This window comes from Staurois parvus, unplaced genomic scaffold (assembly GCF_062004578.1).
Source record: "Staurois parvus isolate SC_StPar_1 unplaced genomic scaffold, SC_StPar_1.0 ptg000205l, whole genome shotgun sequence".
NCBI lineage: Eukaryota > Metazoa > Chordata > Amphibia > Anura > Ranidae > Staurois > Staurois parvus.
The window spans coordinates 1,935,260-1,955,527 of NW_028318001.1; positions in this window are offsets into that span (position 1 = coordinate 1,935,260).

The following is a 20,268-nucleotide window of genomic DNA, read 5'->3' on the forward strand; positions in this document are numbered from 1 at the left end:
CACAAAAACGCTGATACTTCATGAACCATTCGGTGAAACGTTCCACAAAGTAACAGCACACCAATCGGGAACTATAATAATAAGAATATATATGTGTAACAGTAAGTGGTCTTGCCATGCAAGAACACTTAATAAAGCATATTGTTGGTGTGTAGCCATCTGGATTGCTTTTGGTTTACATCGTGAGCTGGGCTAGCACCTGTCTGGAGTGAACTCACCTAGGAGCAGCAGTGTATTCAACCAGGGGTGTGGCTATCAGAATGATCACTGATTCACAAACCTGTAGCTTGTCAGTCAAGAACTGGCCACACCTAGTCCTGACTACTGCTTTCTGGATTGGCAAAATGGCTTCTGTTCTGAAACCCTCCCACTGTGAGCTGCAGTGCCTGGGAGGGGAGAGTGTGAGACACAAATGATTTGGCTCACCCTAGGAAGGTAAATAAATGTTTTGTTTATGTTTTTTCTTTATGAGGTTTGTGCATCAGATAGTAATTGGATTAGAGTCTTGTTTAGACTGGCATAAAGGAGTCTTTAGTTGTACTATAATTGGCTGCACCACAATACCAGAACAGTAAACTTGCACCTGTGAAAACCAAAGATCTTTGTTTCCTCAAGAGATTTACAATTGTCTTTAAAGATCTTCTTTAAGAACTTAAAATAACTAAAGCAGAAGTAAAAATATTACTGCCATTCATTCAGTGAATTGTTTCATTACATATTCTTTTGACCACTTGACTTTGCTTAATAAATTAGATGGATAGAAAACAATCATGTCAAACATGCTGTTCATCATTTATCTTGTCAACATAATTTGACATCTCTAATAAAATAAGCTATATGAGTGAATAATAGCTGGGCCCAACCCTCCATGGTATTGTTATTCTCTTGTTTCAGTCATTGTGAAAAAGTGTCTGCTGCAGTTCCCATGCCGCTGGTTTATCTATTGAATGGGAAATCACAGGGATTATTTCATTGTTTTGTAACATTACAGGTGCACAGCAATTTTCCTGAGAATATAAACTTGCAAATCTAAAGTTTAGGAATGCAGCTCTGGCTTTGTTCTCTAAACAAAGATAACAAACTGTGGCCACTAGAGGGGTGCACATTAACATAGTATACTTGTAATGATCACATTTGCCCACTGTGTATACAGTTTTTGTTCCATTCACAGACATTTATTTAGTGTGCATAGCTGAATTGTGCAGTATAATGAGAGCATAAATCACTTTAAATGAGCAAGTGAACTGAACAGGAGCATATCTCCAACACAATAAAACAGGGAAACAAATATACCTGCAGAGATCATAATCACTATAACAAATAACGCTCACACGATGTATAAAAGGATACAGCTAAAGCTGGAAAACTACCCTGTCCAATTCAGAGACGTAACAGACAGCATCAGTAGGCAAGAAAGATTGGGACTCCTTGTTGATTAATGGGATTAATGTTTGGTGATATGTGAATTAAATTTCAAGTAGTGTCTCCCTACTCCCTAAACAAATACCAATCATCTTGCAAATTATATAAATGATTAATTTAACATTATATTACATTAAGGTCACTTTTTTTAAAGAGATGCTTATGAGTGTTTACATACTCTTGCTATTCTTTTTGAAAATATTTCCTCTGTTTTTGCTCCTCTAGCTGTGTCCCAGGCACGCTCACCAACTTCTGGTATCTGAGTGCCCCTGTGCCTGCCAGGATCTATTGAGTCTCACCGGAGTCTCCAGTTTATGTGTGCTAACTAGAGATGAGCGAATCGAAGTATCCGAAGTGGAATTCGAGTCGAATATCGGAAAAATTTCGATTCGTGCCGAATCCGAAAAACAGCCTAATTCGGACGCGCGAATCGAAATTTTTCCGAAAATGGCGGCTGACATGTGCGGCGACGGAGCGGGGATGTCGGGGAAGGCGCGCAGACAAGGCGCGCTGCCCCATAATGCATTCCTCAACGACATGTGATCGCATCAGCCAATCAGCAGCCAGCCAGCCAGCACTGTGTAATGGTCGAGGTATATATAGCGGCCATTTTGGAAATCTTCATTTGCCTGCAGTCATTGAACAGAGGCAGACCGCTCTGTACTAGGGACAGGGACAGAGTTAGGGCCACAGAAACGAGAATTGGGGACAGAGAGAAGTTACTTAGGGACAGAGAACCATTACTCAGGGACACAGACTTGTTAATGAGGGCCACAGAATCGTTATTTAGGGACAAAGAAACGCTAGTTAGGGCCACAGAATTCATACTCAGGGACAGACAGAATTGTTACTCAGTGCCAGAGAATTGTTACTTAGGGCCACAGAAACGTTATTAGGGCCACAGAATTTTTACTCAGGGACAGACAGAATTGTTACTGAGTGCCAGAGAATTGTTACTCAGGGACAGACAGAATTGTTACTGAGTGCCAGAGAATTCTTACTCAGGGCCACAGAATTCATTCTCAGGGACAGACAGAATTGTTACTCAGGGACAGACAGAATTGTTACTGAGTGCCAGAGAATTGTTACTCAGGGACAGACAGAATTGTTACTGAGTGCCAGAGAATTGTTACTCAGGGACAGACAGAATTGTTACTGAGTGCCAGAGAATTGTTACTCAGGGACAGACAGAATTGTTACTGAGTGCCAGAGAATTGTTACTCAGGGACAGACAGAATTGTTACTGAGTGCCAGAGAATTGTTACTCAGGGACAGACAGAATTGTTACTGAGTGCCAGAGAATTGTTACTCAGGGACAGACAGAATTGTTACTGAGTGCCAGAGAATTGTTACTCAGGGACAGACAGAATTGTTACTGAGTGCCAGAGAATTGTTACTCGCACAGACACAAAATTGTTACTTGCACAGACACAGAATTGTTACTCGCGCAGACACAGAATTGTTACTCAGGGCCACAGAATTCATACTCAGGGACAGACAGAATTGTTACTGAGTGCCAGAGAATTGTTACTCAGGGACAGACAGAATTGTTACTGAGTGCCAGAGAATTGTTACTCAGGGACAGACAGAATTGTTACTGAGTGCCAGAGAATTGTTACTCGCACAGACACAAAATTGTTACTTGCACAGACACAGAATTGTTACTCGCACAGACACAGAATTGTTACTCAGGGCCACAGAATTCATACTCAGGGACAGACAGAATTGTTACTGAGCGCCAGAGAATTGTTACTCAGGGACAGACAGAATTGTTACTGAGTGCCAGAGAATTGTTACTCAGGGACAGACAGAATTGTTACTGAGTGCCAGAGAATTGTTACTCAGGGACAGACAGAATTGTTACTGAGTGCCAGAGAATTGTTACTCAGGGACAGACAGAATTGTTACTGAGTGCCAGAGAATTGTTACTCGCACAGACACAAAATTGTTACTTGCACAGACACAGAATTGTTACTCGCACAGACACAGAATTGTTACTCAGGGCCACAGAATTCATACTCAGGGACAGACAGAATTGTTACTGAGTGCCAGAGAATTGTTACTCAGGGACAGACAGAATTGTTACTGAGTGCCAGAGAATTGTTACTCAGGGACAGACAGAATTGTTACTGAGTGCCAGAGAATTGTTACTCGCACAGACACAAAATTGTTACTTGCACAGACACAGAATTGTTACTCGCACAGACACAGAATTGTTACTCAGGGCCACAGAATTCATACTCAGGGACAGACAGAATTGTTACTGAGTGCCAGAGAATTGTTACTCAGGGACAGACAGAATTGTTACTGAGTGCCAGAGAATTGTTACTCAGGGACAGACAGAATTGTTACTGAGTGCCAGAGAATTGTTACTCAGGGACAGACAGAATTGTTACTGAGTGCCAGAGAATTGTTACTCAGGGACAGACAGAATTGTTACTGAGTGCCAGAGAATTGTTACTCAGGGACAGACAGAATTGTTACTGAGTGCCAGAGAATTGTTACTCAGGGACAGACAGAGTTGTTACTGAGTGCCAGAGAATTGTTACTCGCACAGACACAAAATTGTTACTTGCACAGACACAGAATTGTTACTCGCGCAGACACAGAATTGTTACTCAGGGCCACAGAATTCATACTCAGGGACAGACAGAATTGTTACTGAGTGCCAGAGAATTGTTACTCAGGGACAGACAGAATTGTTACTGAGTGCCAGAGAATTGTTACTCAGGGACAGACAGAATTGTTACTGAGTGCCAGAGAATTGTTACTCGCACAGACACAAAATTGTTACTTGCACAGACACAGAATTGTTACTCGCGCAGACACAGAATTGTTACTCAGGGCCACAGAATTCATACTCAGGGACAGACAGAATTGTTACTGAGTGCCAGAGAATTGTTACTCAGGGACAGACAGAATTGTTACTGAGTGCCAGAGAATTGTTACTCAGGGACAGACAGAATTGTTACTGAGTGCCAGAGAATTGTTACTCAGGGACAGACAGAATTGTTACTGAGTGCCAGAGAATTGTTACTCGCACAGACACAAAATTGTTACTTGCACAGACACAGAATTGTTACTCGCACAGACACAGAATTGTTACTCAGGGCCACAGAATTCATACTCAGGGACAGACAGAATTGTTACTGAGCGCCAGAGAATTGTTACTCAGGGACAGACAGAATTGTTACTGAGTGCCAGAGAATTGTTACTCAGGGACAGACAGAATTGTTACTGAGTGCCAGAGAATTGTTACTCAGGGACAGACAGAATTGTTACTGAGTGCCAGAGAATTGTTACTCAGGGACAGACAGAATTGTTACTGAGTGCCAGAGAATTGTTACTCGCACAGACACAAAATTGTTACTTGCACAGACACAGAATTGTTACTCGCGCAGACACAGAATTGTTACTCAGGGCCACAGAATTCATACTCAGGGACAGACAGAATTGTTACTGAGTGCCAGAGAATTGTTACTCAGGGACAGACAGAATTGTTACTGAGTGCCAGAGAATTGTTACTCAGGGACAGACAGAATTGTTACTGAGTGCCAGATAATTGTTACTTAGGGCCACAGAAACGTTATTAGGGCCACAGAATTGTTACTCAGGGACAGACAGAATTGTTACTGAGTGCCAGAGAATTGTTACTTAGGGCCACAGAAACTTTAGTTAGGGCCACAGAATTGTTACTCAGGGACAGACACAGAATTGTTACTGAGGGCCACAGAACTGTTACTTAGGGCCACAGAATTGTTACTCGCACAGACACAGAATTGTTACTCAGGGACACAGAATTGTTACTCAGGGACACATAATCGTTGAATTAAATAGTATGTCAGACAACATGCAGAGGAGTGGCAGAGGAGGCAATGTTTTAGGAGCGAGCAGACGTGGCAGCAGAGGAAGGGGTCGAGGCAGCACTATTCGCAGCCAGAGGCCAGTGCTCCCGGTGTCATCCAGCGGTCGTGTCTCCACCGACAACCCTGCCGTTATCGATTGGTTGGCTCGGTCGTCTTCCTCTTTCCAGGTCACCTCTGACACCTACAGCCAACGGTCGGTGGGTACGTCAGACACAAACGTTAGTTGGCATGGCCCGGGACCTAGCCCACTGAAATCACGTGTCCTCTACCTGCCCCTGTCCTTTGGTGTTCCCTCACCAAGCGAAGTATCGCATGCTGTGGGCTCAGCCCCACTGTACAGTGAGGAAGAGCTAACAGAGGGCGGTCAGGAACGGGGGGAGACATCCGCCTTTTCAGCAGCTAGGCGAAGAAGTAGTGGCGAGGAGAGTGGCCCGGTAGCCGGTCTGGAGACAGGTCTGTCTCCTGACCCAGACGCAGCCGAGGGGGCTAGTAGTGAGGCGGAGACCCTACTTGATGATGAGGAGGTTGATCGCACTTGGCAGCCTCGTCGTCATCAGGCAATTTCTTCCGCATCATCAGGAGAAGAGGGTGGCAGCTTGGCAGTGAGCGAAACAGTCGGTGGGTTGCCCAGGAGACAGCAGCAGGGTCGCAGCAGTGTCAGTGGAAGCAGTGTCAGTGGAGCCAAACGGCCACGGAGTAGAGCACCAGCTCCACTGCAGCCTACCACCACGGCCAGTAGTGGTGCCGGTGTGCACGGAGGAAGCAGCAGTCAGCCAGTGAGGAGTATCGGGGGCAAAGTTTCCTACTCGGCGGTGTGGCAATATTTCGTCAAGCCGCCCGAGGAAGTAAACGTAGCCGTATGTCGACTATGTGGCCAGAAAGTCAAGCGTGGCCAGGGGGCCCATGTTGGGACTATTTGGGCCATGTTGGGACAATGGGAGACCTCCCATTGCTGCTGTCTCCATCGCCACACTCTGCCATGTGCCACTTTCAGGTCTCCTCACACACTGCTGGTGTGTTCAGTTTTTTGACATAGGGTGCTGGCAGATTACGGGCCTCCCATAGCTGCTGCCAGGCCCCTAATCTGCCATGGGCCCCTATATACCGCCTCCTCATGCTGCTGCCAGGTCCACAGTGTCTCATGCCATGTGCCACTTTCAGGTCTCCTCACACTGCTGGTGTGTTGAATTTTTTGACATAGGGTGCTGGCAGATTATGGGCCTCCTATAGCTGCTGCCAGGCCCCTAATCTGCCATAGGCCCCTATATACCGCCTCCTCATGCTGCTGCCAGGTCCAGAGTCTCTCATGGGTCCCTGTACGGCCTCCCATTGCTGCTGTCTCCATCGCCACACTCTGCCATGTGCCACTTTCAGGTCTCCTCACACACTGCTGGTGTGTTCAGTTTTTTGACATAGGGTGCTGGCAGATTACGGGCCTCCCATAGCTGCTGCCAGGCCCCTAATCTGCCATAGGCCCCTATATACCGCCTCCTCATGCTGCTGCCAGGTCCAGAGTCTCTCATGGGTCCCTGTACGGCCTCCCATTGCTGCTGTCTCCATCGCCACACTCTGCCATGTGCCACTTTCAGGTCTCCTCACACACTACTGGTGTGTTCAGTTTTTTGACATAGGGTGCTGGCAGATTACGGGCCCCTAATCTGCCATAGGCCCCTATATACCGCCTCCTCATGCTGCTGCCAGGTCCAGAGTCTGTCATGGGTCCCTGTACGGCCTCCCATTGCTGCTGTCTCCATCGCCACACTCTGCCATGTGCCACTTTCAGGTCTCCTCACACTGCTGGTGTGTTCAGGTTTTTGACATAGGGTGCTGGCAGATTACGGGCCTCCCATAGCTGCTGCCAGGCCCCTAATCTGCCATAGGCCCCTATATACCGCCTCCTCATGCTGCTGCCAGTGCCAGAGTCTCTCATGGGTCCCTGTACGGCCTCCCATTGCTGCTGTCTCCATCGCCACACTCTGCCATGTGCCACTTTCAGGTCTCCTCACACACTGCTGGTGTGTTAAATTTTTTGACATAGGGTGCAGGCAGATTACGGGCCTCACATAGCTGCTGCCAGGCCCCTAATCTGCCATGGGCCCCTATATACCGCCTCCTCATGCTGCTGCCAAGTCTAGAGTCTCTCATGGGTCCCTGTAAGGCCTCCCATTGCTGCTGTCTCCATCGCCACACTCTGCTGCCATGTGCCACTTTCAGGTCTCTTCACACTGCTGGTGTGTTAAATTTTTTGACATAGGGTGCAGGCAGATTACGGGCCTCACATAGCTGCTGCCAGGCCCCTAATCTGCCATGGGCCCCTATATACCGCCTCCTCATGCTGCTGCCAAGTCTAGAGTCTCTCATGGGTCCCTGTACGGCCTCCCATTGCTGCTGTCTCCATCGCCACACTCTGCTGCCATGTGCCACTTTCAGGTCTCTTCACACTGCTGGTGTGTTAAATTTTTTGACATAGGGTGCAGGCAGATTACGGGCCTCACATAGCTGCTGCCAGGCCCCTAATCTGCCATGGGCCCCTATATACCGCCTCCTCATGCTGCTGCCAAGTCTAGAGTCTCTCATGGGTCCCTGTACGGCCTCCCATTGCTGCTGTCTCCATCGCCACACTCTGCTGCCATGTGCCACTTTCAGGTCTCTTCACACTGCTGGTGTGTTAAATTTTTTGACATAGGGTGCAGGCAGATTACGGGCCTCACATAGCTGCTGCCAGGCCCCTAATCTGCCATGGGCCCCTATATACCGCCTCCTCATGCTGCTGCCAAGTCCAGAGTCTGTCATGGTCCCTGTACGGCCTCCCATTGCTGCTGTCTCCATCGCCACACTCTGCTGCCATGTGCCACTTTCAGGTCTCTTCACACTGCTGGTGTGTTAAATTTTTTGACATAGGGTGCAGGCAGATTACGGGCCTCACATAGCTGCTGCCAGGCCCCTAATCTGCCATGGGCCCCTATATACCGCCTCCTCATGCTGCTGCCAAGTCCAGAGTCTGTCATGGTCCCTGTACGGCCTCCCATTGCTGCTGTCTCCATCGCCACACTCTGCTGCCATGTGCCACTTTCAGGTCTCTTCACACTGCTGGTGTGTTAAATTTTTTGACATAGGGTGCAGGCAGATTACGGGCCTCACATAGCTGCTGCCAGGCCCCTAATCTGCCATGGGCCCCTATATACCGCCTCCTCATGCTGCTGCCAAGTCTAGAGTCTCTCATGGGTCCCTGTACGGCCTCCCATTGCTGCTGTCTCCATCGCCACACTCTGCTGCCATGTGCCACTTTCAGGTCTCTTCACACTGCTGGTGTGTTAAATTTTTTGACATAGGGTGCAGGCAGATTACGGGCCTCACATAGCTGCTGCCAGGCCCCTAATCTGCCATGGGCCCCTATATACCGCCTCCTCATGCTGCTGCCAAGTCTAGAGTCTCTCATGGGTCCCTGTACGGCCTCCCATTGCTGCTGTCTCCATCGCCACACTCTGCTGCCATGTGCCACTTTCAGGTCTCTTCACACTGCTGGTGTGTTAAATTTTTTGACATAGGGTGCAGGCAGATTACGGGCCTCACATAGCTGCTGCCAGGCCCCTAATCTGCCATGGGCCCCTATATACCGCCTCCTCATGCTGCTGCCAAGTCTAGAGTCTCTCATGGGTCCCTGTACGGCCTCCCATTGCTGCTGTCTCCATCGCCACACTCTGCTGCCATGTGCCACTTTCAGGTCTCTTCACACTGCTGGTGTGTTAAATTTTTTGACATAGGGTGCAGGCAGATTACGGGCCTCACATAGCTGCTGCCAGGCCCCTAATCTGCCATGGGCCCCTATATACCGCCTCCTCATGCTGCTGCCAAGTCCAGAGTCTGTCATGGTCCCTGTACGGCCTCCCATTGCTGCTGTCTCCATCGCCACACTCTGCTGCCATGTGCCACTTTCAGGTCTCTTCACACTGCTGGTGTGTTTAATTTTTTGACATAGGGTGCAGGCAGATTACGGGCCTCACATAGCTGCTGCCAGGCCCCTAATCTGCCATGGGCCCCTATATACCGCCTCCTCATGCTGCTGCCAAGTCCAGAGTCTGTCATGGTCCCTGTACGGCCTCCCATTGCTGCTGTCTCCATCGCCACACTCTGCTGCCATGTGCCACTTTCAGGTCTCTTCACACTGCTGGTGTGTTAAATTTTTTGACATAGGGTGCAGGCAGATTACGGGCCTCACATAGCTGCTGCCAGGCCCCTAATCTGCCATGGGCCCCTATATACCGCCTCCTCATGCTGCTGCCAAGTCCAGAGTCTGTCATGGTCCCTGTACGGCCTCCCATTGCTGCTGTCTCCATCGCCACACTCTGCTGCCATGTGCCACTTTCAGGTCTCTTCACACTGCTGGTGTGTTTAATTTTTTGACATAGGGTGCAGGCAGATTACGGGCCTCACATAGCTGCTGCCAGGCCCCTAATCTGCCATGGGCCCCTATATACCGCCTCCTCATGCTGCTGCCAAGTCTAGAGTCTCTCATGGGTCCCTGTACGGCCTCCCATTGCTGCTGTCTCCATCGCCACACTCTGCTGCCATGTGCCACTTTCAGGTCTCTTCACACTGCTGGTGTGTTAAATTTTTTGACATAGGGTGCAGGCAGATTACGGGCCTCACATAGCTGCTGCCAGGCCCCTAATCTGCCATGGGCCCCTATATACCGCCTCCTCATGCTGCTGCCAAGTCCAGAGTCTGTCATGGTCCCTGTATGGCCTCCCATTGCTGCTGTCTCCATCGCCACACTCTGCTGCCATGTGCCATTTTCAGGTCTCTTCACACTGCTGGTGTGTTTAATTTTTTGACATAGGGTGCAGGCAGATTACGGGCCTCACATAGCTGCTGCCAGGCCCCTAATCTGCCATGGGCCCCTATATACCGCCTCCTCATGCTGCTGCCAAGTCCAGAGTCTGTCATGGTCCCTGTACGGCCTCCCATTGCTGCTGTCTCCATCGCCACACTCTGCTGCCATGTGCCACTTTCAGGTCTCTTCACACTGCTGGTGTGTTTAATTTTTTGACATAGGGTGCAGGCAGATTACGGGCCTCACATAGCTGCTGCCAGGCCCCTAATCTGCCATGGGCCCCTATATACCGCCTCCTCATGCTGCTGCCAAGTCTAGAGTCTCTCATGGGTCCCTGTACGGCCTCCCATTGCTGCTGTCTCCATCGCCACACTCTGCTGCCATGTGCCACTTTCAGGTCTCTTCACACTGCTGGTGTGTTAAATTTTTTGACATAGGGTGCAGGCAGATTACGGGCCTCACATAGCTGCTGCCAGGCCCCTAATCTGCCATGGGCCCCTATATACCGCCTCCTCATGCTGCTACCAAGTCCAGAGTCTGTCATGGTCCCTGTACGGCCTCCCATTGCTGCTGTCTCCATCGCCACACTCTGCTGCCATGTGCCACTTTCAGGTCTCTTCACACTGCTGGTGTGTTTAATTTTTTGACATAGGGTGCAGGCAGATTACGGGCCTCACATAGCTGCTGCCAGGCCCCTAATCTGCCATGGGCCCCTATATACCGCCTCCTCATGCTGCTGCCAAGTCCAGAGTCTGTCATGGTCCCTGTACGGCCTCCCATTGCTGCTGTCTCCATCGCCACACTCTGCTGCCATGTGCCACTTTCAGGTCTCTTCACACTGCTGGTGTGTTAAATTTTTTGACATAGGGTGCAGGCAGATTACGGGCCTCACATAGCTGCTGCCAGGCCCCTAATCTGCCATGGGCCCCTATATACCGCCTCCTCATGCTGCTGCCAAGTCCAGAGTCTGTCATGGTCCCTGTACGGCCTCCCATTGCTGCTGTCTCCATCGCCACACTCTGCTGCCATGTGCCACTTTCAGGTCTCTTCACACTGCTGGTGTGTTTAATTTTTTGACATAGGGTGCAGGCAGATTACGGGCCTCACATAGCTGCTGCCAGGCCCCTAATCTGCCATGGGCCCCTATATACCGCCTCCTCATGCTGCTGCCAAGTCTAGAGTCTCTCATGGGTCCCTGTACGGCCTCCCATTGCTGCTGTCTCCATCGCCACACTCTGCTGCCATGTGCCACTTTCAGGTCTCTTCACACTGCTGGTGTGTTAAATTTTTTGACATAGGGTGCAGGCAGATTACGGGCCTCACATAGCTGCTGCCAGGCCCCTAATCTGCCATGGGCCCCTATATACCGCCTCCTCATGCTGCTGCCAAGTCTAGAGTCTCTCATGGGTCCCTGTACGGCCTCCCATTGCTGCTGTCTCCATCGCCACACTCTGCTGCCATGTGCCACTTTCAGGTCTCTTCACACTGCTGGTGTGTTAAATTTTTTGACATAGGGTGCAGGCAGATTACGGGCCTCACATAGCTGCTGCCAGGCCCCTAATCTGCCATGGGCCCCTATATACCGCCTCCTCATGCTGCTGCCAAGTTCAGAGTCTGTCATGGGTCCCTGTACGGCCTCCCATTGCTGCTGTCTCCATCGCCACACTCTGCTGCCATGTGCCACTTTCAGGTCTCCTCACACTGCTGGTGTGTTGAATTTTTTGACATAGGGTGCTGGCAGATTACGGGCCTCCTATAGCTGCTGCCAGGCCCCTAATCTGCCATGGGCCCCTATATACCGCCTCCTCATGCTGCTGCCAAGTCCAGAGTCTGTCATGGGTCCCTGTACGGCCTCCCATTGCTGCTGTCTCCATCGCCACACTCTGCCATGTGCCACTTTCAGGTCTCCTCACACACTGCTGGTGTGTTGAATTTTTTGACATAGGGTGCTGGCAGATTACGGGCCTCCTATAGCTGCTGCCAGGCCCCTAATCTGCCGTAGGCCCCTATATACCGCCTCCTCATGCTGCTGCCAGGTCCAGAGTATCTCATGGGTCCCTGTACGGCCTCCCATTGCTGCTGTCTCCATCGCCACACTCTGCCATGTGCCACTTTCAGGTCTCCTCACACTGCTGGTGTGTTCCATTTTTTGTCATAGGGTGCTGGCAGATTATGGGCCTCCCATAACTGCTGCCAGGCCCCTAATCTGCCATGGGCCCCTATACCGACTCCTCATGCTGTGACGTTGCAACAACGTGGAATTCAACCCTACATATGTTAGACCGCCTTTACGAACAGCAAAAGGCCATCACAGATTTCCTGATGTTAAAAGCAGATAAAGGTACTCCCTGTGTAACTTAGATGTCAGCCATTGGCAGCTCATGCGTGACACCTGCGCTTGCTCAGGCCCTTTGAGGAGGCCACGCTATTCGTGAGTCGGCAGGACTATGGGATGAACGACGTCATTCCTCTGTTGCACGTCCTGGAACAAATGCTGTTAACAATGGCTGGTCAGGGTGCGGTAGACGTGGCGCACAGATCTCAACGCCACATGGCCCCTGTGGGGGCAGGACTGGAAGAAGAGGAGGAGGTAGAGGAGGACATTGGTGCTCAGGAATTATTGAGTGAAATGGGTGGTTTTTCCACTCAGCGGACAGGAGTGGAGGAGCAGGAGCATCTGGTAGAGGAGGAGGAAGAGGAGACAGAGGACCTAGACGCACCGTGGCAGTATGCTGTGGAGATGGAGGCAGGGAGTCCCCTCGCATTCCTTGGCACAAATGGCCCATAGCATGCTCGGTTGCTTGCGTAGCGACAGCCGAATAATAACCATCAGACAGAGGGATGACTTTTGGCTGTCCACCTTGTTGGACCCTCGCTACCGTTCAAAAATGGTGGCCTTTTTCACACCTGCTGAGAGGGAGGCCAAAATAACGTACTATAAAAAACACCTATGTAGTCAGCTGGTCTCTGCCTGTCTGCGCCAACGTCCATCCTCAGACACTGTGGGCCCTGTGCGCTCGTGTTCCGCTGCCATGGCAGCAGGGGAGGGGTGGGGTGGTAGGAGCAGTGGCAGCTCCACCAGCAGCGGCTGCCTCAGTCTGCAGTCGATGATGAGTAGCTTTCTTCACCAGCGCAGTGAGGAAACTACTAACCAGCCGCAGCAGCAGCAGCAGCATCAGGTGGACCTGGAGCAGGACCTCAAACAACAGGCTTAGGCCTACTTGGACAGCACCCTGCCAACCGAGGTAGACAATCCCCTTGACTACTGGGCAACGAAACTTGACCTTTGGCCCCAACTAGCTGAATTTGCCCTTGAAAGGCTGTCATGCCCGGCCAGTAGCGTGGCATCGGAGCGCGTGTTTAGTGCGGCAGGAGGTATTGCAACTCCGCGGAGGACACGACTGTCCACCCAAAGTGTGGAGAGACTCACGTTTGTGAAAATGAATCAGGCGTGGATTAGTCTGGATTTCAAACCACCAGTTCCTGACACAACTGACTAAATCCGCCATGAATCATGCCCCAAACATGTGCCACTTTCAGGTCTCCTCACACTGCTGGTGTGTTCCATTTTTTGTCATAGGGTGCTGGCAGATTACGGGCCTCCCATAGCTGCTGCCAGGCCCCTAATCTGCCATGGGCCCCTATACCGCCTCCTCATGCTGCTGCCAAGTCCAGAGTCTCTCATGGGTCCCTGTACGGCCTCCCATTGCTGCTGCCTCCATCGCCACACTCTGCCATGTGCCACTTTCAGGTCTCCTCACACTGCTGGTGTGTTCCATTTTTTGTCATAGGGTGCTGGCAGATTACGGGCCTCCCATAGCTGCTGCCAGGCCCCTAATCTGCCATGGGCCCCTATACCGCCTCCTCATGCTGCTGCCAGGTCCAGAGTCTCTCATGGGTCCCTGTACGGCCTCCCATTGCTGCTGTCTCCATCGCCACACTCTGCTGCCATGTGCCACTTTCAGGTCTCCTCACACTGCTGGTGGGTTCCATTTTTTGTCATAGGGTGCTGGCAGATTACGGGCCTCCCATAGCTGCTGCCAGGCCCGTAATCTGCCATGGGCCCCCGTACCGACTCCTCATGCTGCTGCCAGGCCCGTAATCTGTCATGGGCCCCTGTTGTCGCTTGTTGGCATATTCCGCTCGTTCAGATGCTCCTTCTCCTGCTACTCATCTTCACGGATTCCGTCAGCAGTCTTTCTTGGAATCCGTTTCCAAGAGACAACAGTTTGCGAGCACGCACCCGACGGTGCAGAAGCTGAACGTCCTCCTGTCCAAGTTGCTGCTGCCAGGCTCGTAATCTGTCATGCGCCCCTGTACCGCCTCCTCATGCTGCTGCCAGGTCCAGAGTGTGTCATGGGCCCCCGTACCGACTCCTCATGCTGCTGCCAGGCCCGTAATCTGTCATGGGCCCCTGTACCGCCTCCCCATGCTGCTGCCAGGTCCAGAGTGTGTCATGGGTCCCTGTACGGCCTCCCATTGCTGCTGCCAGGCCCGTAATCTGCCATGGGCCCCTGTACCGACTCCTCATGCTGCTGCCAGGCCCGTAATCTGTCATGGGCCCCTGTACCGCCTCCTCATGCTGCTGCCAGGTCCAGAGTGTGTCATGGGTCCCTGTACGGCCTCCCATTGCTGCTGTCTCTATCGCCACACTCTGCCATGTGCCACTTTCAGGTCTCCTCACACTGCTGGTGGTTTCCATTTTTGTCATAGGGTGCTGTATGGCCTCCCATTGCTGCTGCCTCCACCGCCACACTGTGGCTCCACACTCTGGTTTTGGCCCCGTGACTGCCCAAATGAGTGAAGTGTGCGGTGATTCTAAGATCGACGGCACTCATCTGCATGTCATACTGACTGACAGTATTATTTCTCTTCCCCAGCAGACTCCAAGGGCATTTAAATTAAAGGTACAGTGTTCTGCACTAATATTAAGTCTCTCTGAAGCCTAGAAACACCCTTTTTTAAGTTAAATTCACAGCGAATTTATTCGACTCGAATCGAATATTGTCCACGAATTCGCCGAATCAGTCGAATCGAATTTTTCATTTCTTCGCTCATCTCTAGTGCTAACGTTTAGAATTATAACCCTACATGTAACCATTCCCAGCAGCATAAGGAGAGTAAGAGGTACACAGAGCCAAAGTCACGCTTCTCCTCCTCCACAGTGGTGAATGACAGTGGCTCCCCAGTCAATGGCTCCCAAATTATGTATAAAAAATGTAAATTGATGGACAATGTTTAACAAAAAAGTACAGAAAAAATAGTGATGGCAGGTGGGAAATTGTTAAAGTGGGACATACTCAGGCTAATAATTAAATGAAGGGGGCTGTTTTTGCCAAATGGTGTGGAAGCAGTTGAAGTGTCTTGAATACAGTTGCTGGGTGTGTGAGATGTAAGAACATTTTTTTCTTCTGCTCCAGCAAAAACCCAGCATGGTAATATTGTTACTATAGACACAGGGTAGATGTTAGCAAGGGGTGTTTTTTAATCTCAAGACTTCATATCTGGGAAAGCACTTGCAGCAGTAGGATTGTATGCCTAAATTTTTGCTGCTGCCTGCCCTTTCCCACGAAAAAAACTTACAGGAAAAGGCGAATGAAGATCAATGAGGCAAATGAGGATTGAAATGAGTCTGCCACCACACATGGCGGCCCCAAAAATTTCCAGCTTCCATTATTTGAATTCTGCTTTTCTAGATCTTGCCACCTTTGGGGAATGTGGCAAAAAGGTTCTTACGCAGCTCCTTTTCAATGTGCAGCAATTTGGACTCCCTCTTAGATTGTGAAAACAGATTAACCACCAGATAGTGGCCATTTTTTTTACCTGAATCTTGGGGTACTGCCTTCATTAAAAGGACCCTGAGTCCCTCCCAATCCCACCCTATCCACATACAACTCCCAGGATATGAGAGATTGGGTAAAACGTCCCCCTTGAAGCTTGCCCTATTACTTCCTCCTTCTCACTAACAGCACCCTAATCCTTCTCCTCCTTATATTCCTCCTGTCTCCTGCTACCTCATTGTTTTACACATGCTGGTGGAGGGTAGGGTTGGCCTTCTGGGCAAAATAATGGGGGGTTGAGTACCTGCCACTATGCTGTAGCACAGAACATAAACTCACGGAAGAGGTTTAGCTAAGCAAGCAATTTTGACAAGCATTCATTAAGATGCTGGGAATAGGGTTGATTTGGAAACATTTTTTTCTTCCACTCCAGCAGTTTTGGAAGAGACATCTGCTTTGAAAAAGATGCTGCAGAAAATTGCAGAGTGGGCATAGGAGAATTCTGCAGAGTTTAAAGCCTTTTCTTGACCCTCCTGAGCGTGAGACATGACCCTACTTCCCACTTGATGTAGTGTATCCTAAGCCTCTACAAGCCATCGTGAGACTGCCTTACCTGTCGCTGGAGGTTACAGACATTGGGGTGGATGCAACAAGAGAGTGCTGTGGAGAGGAGGACTGCAGAAATGAACAAAGAAACAGAGGAGTGCTGGCCTTTTGCTGTTGAATTGTCTCACTGAGGTTCTGCTCCCATCAAGTCCTGTTGTGCAGTCATGTGTTTCACTATGTACTTGGTATCCAAACACCTGGTACATTTACCATGGTTTGTACGCTGCAAGCAGAGGAGTAGAGAGAGGAGGTTGTGGAGGATAAGACAGTGAAAGAGGAAAGGGAGCGGAGAAAGAGGTGAAAGAGGAAGGTGAGGAAGAGGAGAAAGGAGTCTGAGTAGCAATGCTTGGCTTCCTCTATGTGGCAGCATCTCTACCTCTACTTTTAGGCTTGTCTGTCCTTTTTTTGAAGGATCCTTATTTATAGATGGGCATAAGATTCTAATTTTTGTTCTATTTTTTTTTCTGCTACCTGTCCTTCCTCTTTGCCATATAATTTACCCCATCCATTTGCTGCTTGCTTTTCCCCCTGCTTTGTGGAAGGGTCGGCAGCATATGGCCAATAAGTCTCCCTTGCAGCCATGCTTCCATTGCAGGAATTGCAGACATACTGGGCTTCTGTTCTGTGCAGCTCAACCACTGCATCAATACCAAAAGGTACAGAAAAAAAATATATACAAAAACAAACCCCAGCGCACAGGACCACCCCTTCAGAGAAAAAACAATAATATACCAGGGTTATGAAATACTGCTGCACACAGGTGTACCAACCACAATCAAAAAATGCAATAAACAGCGCAAAACACCACCTCAGTACATATACAAAAATTTACTTCTAAATCAATATTAATGAAAAAATAATAATATATGGTGAAAAAAAATTAATATATGAATTAATTAGACAGTTAAATAATAATGTGATATAATATAGTGTTGAAAGCAACTAAAAAGTCCAAGTGAAACATAAAAATAAAAATCTTTTCTTCCCAGTGCCAATAGGGATCTTTCCGCCATCCACCAGTGAGACAACTAACATACACCGCACTCACCAGATTTTGGTGAGTATTGCGCCTTTTAGGATTATTATGGGCTCCTAGACCCCCTTTAAGACCTCCAAGATTTCTTCCACCCAAGATGGTAGATAATCCTTCACTCGCTCCTCTCACCAGAGTTGCTAGTGATGATGCCAGAGCTGTCCCCTCCACTTCCTCCTCAATGCCCTCTTCCACTGAGTCTCAGTGTTGCATGACCGCGCAATTGTAATTCAAAGTATGACAGCGCTGAAAGCGGGAAATTGACCTGAGCAGGAAGGGGGTATAAGTGCTCTGTAGGATAGTGGTTAAAAGAAACACACAATAACAGAGCTTTCAATGATACAAACAGCTTTTTATTGAAAGGTAAAAGTTTGCATTTGGTGTGCTTTTGCACAACTAATGTGATCTTTGCTGTTGTATGCAAGGGGGCAAAGTTCCACTGACCACCAGCACAAGGGGGCAAAGTTCCACTGACCACCAGCACAAGGGGGCAAAGTTCCACTGACCACCAGCACAAGGGGGCAAAGTTCCACTGACCACCGGTACAAGGGGATAAAGTTCCACTGACCACCGGTACATGGGGGCAAAGTTCCACTGACCACCAGCACAAGGGGGCAAAGTTCCACTGACCACCAGCACAAGGGGGCAAAGTTCCACTGACCACCGGTACAAGGGGACAAAGTTCCACTGACCACCGGTACAAGGGGGCAAAGTTCCACTGACCACCAGCACAAGGGGGCAAAGTTCCACTGACCACCAGCACAAGGGGGCAAAGTTCCACTGACCACCGGCACAAGGGGGCAAAGTTCCACTGACCACCGGCACAAGGGGGCAAAGTTCCACTGACCACCGGCACAAGGGGGCAAAGTTCCACTGACCACCGGTACAAGGGGACAAAGTTCCACTGACCACCGGTACAAGGGGGCAAAGTTCCACTGACCACCAGCACAAGGGGGCAAAGTTCCACTGACCACCAGCACAAGGGAGCAAAGTTCCACTGACCACCAGCACAAGGGGACAAAGTTCCACTGACCACCGGCACAAGGGGGCAAAGTTCCACTGACCACCGGCACAAGGGGGCAACGTTCCACTGACCACCGGCACAAGGGGGCAAAGTTCCACTGACCACCGGCACAAGGGGGCAAAGTTCCACTGATCACCGGCACAAGGGGGCAAGGTTCCACTGACCACCAGCACAAGGGGGCAAAGTTCCACTGACCACCAGCACAAGCTAAAATCTTGTGTTAATAAAAACAAATGTATTAAAACTCACAGACAGTCCAATATATATATCCTTGGCAGCAAACTGACCGGGCATGCGAAAGCTCGGACGAGTCGTGTCTAATGAGTCATGATTCATGACATCATCACCTGACGCTGCTACTCCTTTGCATGTGCATGGCCCCTATGTGCGCTGTTATCTGATACTTGGCTGCTGGGGCGATTCTGGGGTGACTTGGCTCGTGTGTCGACAGAGAGTACTCTGAGTGCCTGCTGTGACACACGTGCCATAGGTTCGCCACCACTGTCCTAGACTGTGTTATTGGAGCTGGTGTGAATGGACTAGTACTTGCGGGGATGGGTAGCCTCTGTACTAATAGGGAAGAACCAGCTATCACCAGCAGCCCCCAGGTGGGTAGTACTACATTCAGAAGCCTGCTGGTGGATACTGTTGTTGGAACATAGGTTCAATGTTTGCTTTGACTTGCCTGCAGGGTCCTCTCAGGATGGAAAAGAGGATTGACGTTAGTGGAGGAGACCGTAAGGGACTGACAGTCTCAAGTGGATTAGCAGTGCTGGACTAGCATCCCCCCATACACACACACACACAGACATGGCAGCTGCGAGTAACATGGATGAGGAACTTAGGTAAGTATGTTTTGTTCACCAGGTAAGAAAAATAAAAAGCTTAATAGGACTGGTTGGGGGGGGGGGGGGCGGGGGATAATGTTGAGAGATTGTCTATAAAAACAATACATTTACATTAGAATGTATGAGGGCCAACCAGAAGCACTCTGGAAGTAGCATTTATAGTTTAGTCTTCTCTTATGCTTTGAGGTCTCATGCACACAAGCCTGCATGGGGATGCATAGGTGTTCTGTCCATACCTGTGCAGGCAGTCCCATCCATTTACTTAAAAATCTAAATAACCCTCTGAACTGCGTAATCCCAACTCCACTAATACGTGCATACAATTCCCTTCCCAATCTCAACAGCTGCTGTGCACCAAATGCTACTCTCATGCATACAATTAAAAGGGGATAAATGCTATGTACAACCTAATATAATATATATAGATCGTACAGTGGAGGAGAGAGCACACCTGGTTTTATTGCATGATGTTGGAAACACAGAACGCAGTCCCATCCATGCCGCTGCTCCCAGTTCGACAGTTGTGTGGATGCAGGTTCCAAAGTATGCCTGTGTGAACAATGCCGTGAGGAGGTGATCAAAGGATGTATTGATAGGAATTGACAGCTAATAAAACTATGTTATGGCATGTTATATGTTGCATTATTGCAACAGGTTACCATATGTTGAAGTATAAGTAAAACTTCACCTTGTAAAACAACCCATTCAGTTTAAAATAGAAATGAAAAACATTTGTGTATAGATATAAAAAAAAAATATATAAATACCCTTTTTTCCTTTTTTTATAAGTGATCACATACTCTCTGTTCTCAGTTGCATAGAGAGGTGAGAGTGGAGAAACAGCAGCACACTGAT